This window comes from Papaver somniferum, unplaced genomic scaffold, assembly GCF_003573695.1.
Source record: "Papaver somniferum cultivar HN1 unplaced genomic scaffold, ASM357369v1 unplaced-scaffold_10, whole genome shotgun sequence".
Lineage (NCBI taxonomy): Eukaryota > Viridiplantae > Streptophyta > Magnoliopsida > Ranunculales > Papaveraceae > Papaver > Papaver somniferum.
This window is the reverse complement of record NW_020618825.1, coordinates 12157501-12165680: the sequence shown is the minus strand read 5'-3', so window position 1 is coordinate 12165680 and position 8180 is coordinate 12157501. Positions and strand designations below refer to the sequence as shown.

The 8180-nt window shown below is 34.4% G+C and overlaps 1 pseudogene; it reads left to right on the top strand.

The window, feature by feature from the left end:
• The first annotated feature begins 5711 nt into the window (after positions 1–5711).
• LOC113326068 lies at positions 5712–7376 on the top strand (annotated as a pseudogene).
• The last annotated feature ends 804 nt before the right edge of the window (positions 7377–8180 follow it).

Genomic DNA, 8180 nt, shown 5'->3' with positions numbered 1-8180 from the left:
TGAAGCCGTTACTAACTTTTAAAAAATTCGTAACAGAGTTAAGTTGTTACGAATTTTTTTATAGGCGTGCGAGTCACACGCTTGGTCACACTTGGGTCTAACACCTTTAGAATGTGTGTGTCATTCACATGCGTGGCATTATGTTTCCACCCCACACCCGTAGAACTAGAGGATTTTTCTCCCCTTAGTCTTTTTCTTCCCATCTCCTCGACTTTTCTTCTAATTTTTTCGTTTTCTTTTCTCTCTATTTTTCTCCTCCGTCTCTCTTCTCTCTTTTCTGTTCTGAAGATTCATCTGAGGGTTTCGATTTCACTCTATTATCTTTAGCATAAAACTAAAGTTCTTGTGTGGGTATTTCATAAATCAGTTTTGATTAAGTTTATTCATTAGGAGATTAGGGCTTTAAAAATCGATTTTAGGGTTTCATTCTGTATTATGATTCATTTTTCGGTTTTAGTTTGTTCGTCGGAGTTCGAACTTGGAAGAACTGATCTTCACTTTCAGCTAATCGTGAGAAAGTATCTGTTCCACTTTGTTTTAATTTAGGTATCTATTTTAGGTGTCCATCACTATTTCTATTCAATTACTGAAAAGAGACAATTCTATAATATTTATTTACCACCTTCACCTTCTTTCTTCTTCATTGAGTGTATTAATTCATGAGCAATAATAGTATTGTCATTTATTAATCTTCCTGAAACATATTCAACTTGATAAGGAGATACAATTTTGTCCATAAGTGGCTTCATTCTTGTAACCAATATCTTTGAGACAATTTTGTAAGAAGTTTGCACAAACTTATTGGCCTAAACTGAGAAGGAGTGGTTGGTTTTTTAGTTTTAGGAATAAGGGAGATATAAGTTTTGTTTATGGACTGCAGGATATGTTTAGAAGAAATGAAGCTCTTCACCATATCACACACATCATCTCCATTGTGACTTATAAAATCCATCTTGAAAACCTTCAGGACCTGGTGCTGACCAATTTTTCATGCTTTTAAGAACTGAAAAAATTTCTTCATTGGATGGAATTGCAGTGAGTAATCTATTGTCTTCTTAAGATATAATTGTAGGAATATGATTGTAAAACCTTTCCTCAATGATTGGATTTGAAGAAGTATTAATCTCTTGAAAATTATCAGTTATGAGTTTAGCAAGGTGATCTAAGAATGAAGCCAAGTACCAATTTTATCCTTGAGAGAATCAATATTATTTTTCACTCTCTTCCTCTTGGTTAGAGTATGGAAATATTTTGTATTATTATCCATATCTTTTAGAAAATTATCCCTGGACTTTTGTTTATTGAATTCAAATTGGATATGATGCCATCTTTATAGTTCCGCATTTATCTCTAGTGCTTTAGAAGTATTATCTGAAGAATTTGGTTGAGCTTGAATATCAATTAATTGTTGTTGAAGAGCATCCACTTGAAGATTAATATTACAAAAATGTTTTCTATTCCATTTAGAAAGTGCAATTCTGGTAACGTGGTGTCCAAACATTATATATACCCCATATGTTGTTGAGATGTGGTGTCCAAACACTTTAGTGTACAAGGTAGTATCGCCAATGTGCAACTCAAATGCACGCTGCTTGTTATATTACTAGTGACAACTAAACAGCAATTACATTTTATAATTAAGCAAACAACAACAATATATGGAAACGCAGAGATCAGTGGAAGCAAGACCAACAAACTTATAATAGTACAACAACAATATGCTAACAATCAAAGTAAATTACTAAATCGAAGCTGTTTTATTGGAAAGAAAATCAATTAAAGAAAAGAAAAAAAACTAATATGATATGCGTCGACCGGTATGTGGGAGAGAGACGTAATAAACTATGGGTATCGAGACGGATCATCGATTAGAGAATAGAAATCAAAGAAGACAATGTTTAAAGTGGCTCGGCACTAACGCCTACGTCCACTGATAGAACCCTGTAGGATGAATTAGATTGATCTCCAGATTTAATGTACTGGGATAGTTTACATTTACATGATTGATCCTATTTATAGTTCATAGGATATGAACCTAGAAGATAAAACAAACTACTCGTATATCTTTGACCAGGTGAAACTTATTTATCTACATTACGGGATATTCTAGCGTATTGCTACCGACTTGGTCTTCTTCGCCTGGAATGCACCATATATTCCAACACCCCCCTCAAGTTGGACATGGAGAGGATCGAAATGTGCAACTTGAGCTGTTGTCGAAGAAGACGATTGCAAAACTTAAGATATTTATTTTCTTATGCTCTCCACCATAGGGTCTTCACTGTCGGTCTTCGCTGTCGCTCTTCATATTTAATCGTCGACCACATCAACACTTGAACGTAAGTGAACTACTGTTAGTGATGCAATGCAGCAAACCATGAGTTGTTTAATAGTTGGCTACTCAATTTGTTTGGCCAACAGTAACAACTTTCCACGGACTTTTTTTTTCCCGACGAGTGTGTGATCTTATATTATTAAAACACGTCATCAAGAATGAAGATGAACTAAAATCACGAGATGATCCGGAGATGGAATCATACATTCAGAATTGATATTTCTTAAAAGAAGGAATAATATTAGATTGAGAAATCCTTAACTAGCAAAGCCAAAGATTACATAATTGTTCGAAAATATCCAGAGATAATTAGATTACGAAAATTGACGAGATTCTCAAAGAGAAACTGATCTAACTGTGATTATAACTCAGATCATCATTAGGTCTATGGCTGTACCCTCAGCCGGAACCCATAGAAAAACTCATGATGTGGATAGAGAACACCATCACGATGCGATAAATGCAAATATATTTTGGAGTGCAAAGTTCTTGACAGCATACATGATTAGCTCTATGTTTGATACCCATAAAATATGAGAAGAAACTCGTGATTTTGAGAGAGAAAAATTAGTTTGAGAAAACACAATAAAGAAGCTATTGATACGTTTCTTTGTTGTGGAGTACTAAAAGTACCGGCAAAGAAGAATATTGAACTCACAAGAGTACATGACAGCATCTTGCCTTGAAGATTTCAAAAACAGAAATCGAAGATATCGATAGAATTCACGCGTCATTGTATAGGGAGATCACAGTAAGAACACGGAAAACAGAGATAATTAAAATGATCAAATAGGCCGATAATGAATATGATCAATTGGGCCGTGGAGCTCATGAAAACTTTGAGCTGAATATTTTGAGCTTAGATGAGATCTAAAAACAGATATATTTAGACCGGAAACAATGAGATTACATTTAACAAGAAAGTTGGTCCTTGTAGAAAAAAAAATAGGGTTATGCCCAGTGAAACCCTAAATTTAGCCGTAACCAGGAACTTAATATGGATTCATACAGCCCATGAAAATCTATAGACTAAAAGCTTATTTGAATCGGATAATTAAGGATTTACCCTAGAATAAGGATATGGAATCCAAAAACACATATAGTGTTGACTAATTTGATCGGCAAAAAATAGGCATGCCAAACTGATAAAATCAAAACCTTTGACGTGGGAAAGAAAATCATGCTTCAGGTAAGGAACAACGATATACATCGAACAAAAGCCATGATTTAAGCTGTGATAGTAGAAAAACAATCCTGCATTGAAGAACAAAAATAAACAAAGATTTCTGTTACAAGTGATTTTCACACAGTGGAGTCTCCCGAGAGTAAGAAGTATGACTCTGCTAATATAAAAAATATATATTAGTTTCAATAAGGAAACGGAAAAACTGTTGAACATGAACAAAGTCATTGAATGACAATTTCAAATTAAGAAGCGGAAGCAAATCGGAGCGGATCTCCCTGCTCTGATACCATAATAAATTATGGGTATCGAGACCGATCATCGATTAGAGAAAAGAAATCAAGGAAGACAACGTTTAAAGTGGGTCGGCACTAACGTGTACGTCCACTGATAGAATTCCGTAGGGTGAATTAGATTGATCTCCAAATTTAATGTACCGGGATAGTTTACATTTACATGATTGATCCCTACTTATAGTTGATAGGATATGAACCCAGAAGATAAAACAAACTACTCGTATATCTTTGACTAGGTAAAACTTAACTATCTACATTACGGGATATTCTAGCTGACTTGATCCTATAATCTAGAAGGTGCCTTGACTGCACAATATCTTGGAACTGACTTATCTTCAAGTATTGCTACCGACTTGGTCTTCTTCGCCTTGAATGCACCATATATTCCAACAAGACGGTCGGCCGGTGATGATAACTGATCTTCTGCGATAATTCTTTTCCTCCATCCGGATTATTAATTACATTAGCAGGATTAGCACTGCAACTGTTGCAGTAAATTAAATTACCTAGCTCAAAACTCTGTTCAGCCCAGACCGTGTTTTCAACTCCATTATTTGCACAAGCAGCGAGATTACAGCCTAAATCGAGGTAGCAAGCTAAGCAATTTTCCAACATAAAGCAGCCATCATAGGGGGATATATATCTACCGAGAACTTCTTTCCCATTACAATAATCACCATTCACGGCATCAACTACTACTCTTCTGTAATGACACGAAAAAAAAAAGAAAAGAAAAAGAGAGATAAACTTTTGTTAGCAGATTGAGACATATATGCATAAACTATAACTAAGAAATGGAATAGATCATGAAGAAATAAAGCAAAACAAAAATTAGCTTACTCGAAGCTGGAATTAATAAACATAACCAACATTACCCAACCAGGTAGTGATGAATGACGAGAAGAAATGGGACAACTCTTCTTATTTGCCATGATTGATGTATGATGAAACAGTTGATTGGATTGAATGTTGTTAGTATGTAGCTTAGACAGTAAATACTATACTTCTCTATTTTACTTCAAACATAATGGATCTACAATAGGTGTAATTCGCAATGTCAACGATGTCTATAGACACACAAACGTGCGCTACGTCATCATAAAAATATAACATCCATAAAAAATTAGTATGGTTGATGAAGTTAATTTTTTTTAATTCTTTGTGATTAGTGTGACACATGAGGAGTTAAAGGCTTATCCCCCGGTGCAGCTTACCGACTTCTTTCGCTTCCCCACTATTTAAAAAAAAAAAGAAAAAATTGGTTTATTGATTGATGACTATTTTAATACCATGTATGTTAAAAATCCAGTTCATCGCATACCTATAAAATTTTATATTTAAAGATTTCCGATGATCGAACTCGATTAGAACATGTACTTGAATGCTGAGTTTTTGTACAGCTTCAATTCTTAACCTCTCGCATGGGAAGGTCGCTTTTGAAGGTTCATTTTGCTAGATAAACAATTTTTTAGCAGTTACCGCAGTACAGTCCTAATGTTTAATTTTAACAAATGCACTGACCTCGACTCTTATTTTAGGATGCTTCAAGAAGAATATGCATTTATCTCATACCCCATAATTGAGGTATATATACAAGGTAGAATGACACAAATAAAGATCTTGGGTCTAATCTAAATATGCTTAACTAGGTTATGAAGAGTCAAGAAAACTCTAGGGACAACTAGATTTAGGAGCACCGTAGCTCGAACTCCATCAAAGAAGAAGACGACAACAACTAAAGAAGCCATGAAAACCCTAGAAATGGTCCCCTAAAGACACGAGCTCATCAAGGCACGTTCTTTATAAAAACAACCACTTGTGGATTTAGTGGTTAACATAGATAGTACTACCATAATAATCTAGCAATAACTCATTTCCCACTTGCATGCCCATTTTCCTTATCCACAAAACCTCGACAAATAATCATCAGCAGAAAGAGTGTATCATGCTCCCACAAACTGACCCGCAATCACTAAGTTTTCTTTCAAGTACTCTTCCACGCTTATGGATTCTTCTCTGCATCGTCATATCACTCCAAATATCTCTTTTCTTCTTAAATCACTCGCTCCAAGTATCTTTGATCTCTTATGAATATCATTTTCCTACAGTACCACCAGTAAACATCTCCATTACAACCCAAACCACAGAAGCAATCATCAAAGAAAATCAGGAAACTAATAATTATTATTATTATTATTATAATACTTGTTGTGATAGTAAAGTGTATGTATATGAACTACCAAAAATGTTCAATACAGAATTATCAGAGAAATGTGATGAGCTGCTAAATCCATGGAATTCACGTTGTGAAGCTATTTCTAACAATGGGTTTGGTCGTAGATATTCGGCAACTGGAGGGGAAGTTGGTAGTAAAGTAGTTCCTCATAATCTTATATCTTCATGGTATTATACTGATCAATCTGCTTCTGAAATTATTTACCATAATCGTATACTACATCATAAATATCGTACTTATGATCCTTCTTCTGCTTCAGCTTATTATATACCGTTTTATGCTGGTCTTGCTGTTGGTAAATATTTATGGTCTCGTCATCATAATTACAGTACTTCTGTTCATCGTGAAAGTCATTCCTTGATGCTACTTAAATGGGTTCAACAACAGGTTTATTTTAAGAAATCAAAAGGTTGGGATCATTTCATTATGTTAGGTAGAATTAGTGGGGATTTTAGAAGATCAACAATCGATAATAATGGTTGGGGTTCTATCTTTATTCGTATGCCGGCGATGCAGAATATCACAAGATTATTGATTGAAAGGAATCCTTGGGATTATTTTGATGTTGGTGTACCTTATCCCACTGGTTTTCACCCTAAATCTGAATCGGAGTTGTTAGTTCACGTCCACGGAGAACTTTGTTTTCATTTGCTGGAGCTAAAAGGGGTCCTGCGGTTCAGAATAATTTCAGAGGTATACTGTTGGATCAGTGTAAAGAAGCATCGAATCGGTGTAAACTCGTTGATTGTGGTGAAAATCGATGTACCGGTAGTTCAGTGGTTCTTGAAACGTTTTTGGAATCGGAGTTTTGTTTGCAAATGAAAGGTGGTAGTTTTACAAGGAAATCAATTTTTGATTGCATGATTGCTGGTTCAGTTCCAGTTTTCTTCTGGCACCAAACGGCTTATGATCAGTACAAATGGTTTTTACCGAGTGAACCGGAGAGTTACTCAGTTTTCATAGACAGCAGAGATGTTATTATTAATGGAACATCTATTAGACGTGTATTAGAAAAGTTTAGTGAAAATGAAGTGAGAAAAATGAGAGACAAAGTCATCGAATATATACCTAAATTTGTGTATGCCGATTCTGTATATGGATTAGGTTCCACAAAAGATGCTTTTGATGTTGCCATTGCTGGGGTTTTGAAGAGGTTAAAGGCACAGAGTATGGTTGGATAGAAAAGAGAACCATAAGAAATGCTCATTCCGAAATGTATTTCCATGAATTTCTGGAACACCATAAGACTCGCTCCAACGGCCACAATAACCTTCTTTTTTCTAGCTACTTATGTTTTTCTTTTGGCTTTTTGTATTTTTACCTGTGTAATGCTCCATATTGAAATTTTCTACTGGTAATTACAAAGTAGGAATAGTTTCTTACATTTCTTATTCCCTAGCTTTTGATGCTTTGGAGTTTAGTTCTTCCCTAGTTATTTAGGATTCTTATTCCCTAGCATCTTTTTTTGTTTTGAAGCATATTTATTCATTATCCGAAGTAGAGTGGGTTTATATCGGATGTCTAAAGGGTAGTGCAATTATCTATATATCCTTAAATGATTTAAATTGCTTAAGTGCACTTATTCTTAAAAACCTAAAATCAAAATCACCTTTAAACTTTAACATACTCTCTTCTTCTCTAGCTTTAAAATAATAGTCGATATTTTGTATAATTGCCACAATTAATCTTCGATTTATGAAAATTTGACCATCTATTAAACATAGATATAAAATGACTTGCACAAAAAAACAAGCACTAGATAGACGTTTAAATTCTTTTTCTAATCCGTCAATTGAAGAACAAGAAGAAGTTGAGGTTTTGAAACTTCGTGCAACCCTTCACGAAAACAACATGAAAGAGAAGCAGTCGTACAACAAAAACACCAACATTGAAAACTCAGTAACTAAGATCATTTCTACACAGGAAAATAACAAAATTTCATCAATTAAAATCCTCACAAATAACCAATTTCCAACTTACAGATCTCCACATGAAACTCTCAAAAAAAATATTGATGAAACATGGATTAAACCTACAAAAAAGAAAAAAGAAAAAAAAAAAGAAACAACTTCCAACCATTCATATCCAACTCTTCAATACCAGTTCCCATTAAAAAGCCATACAGAAATC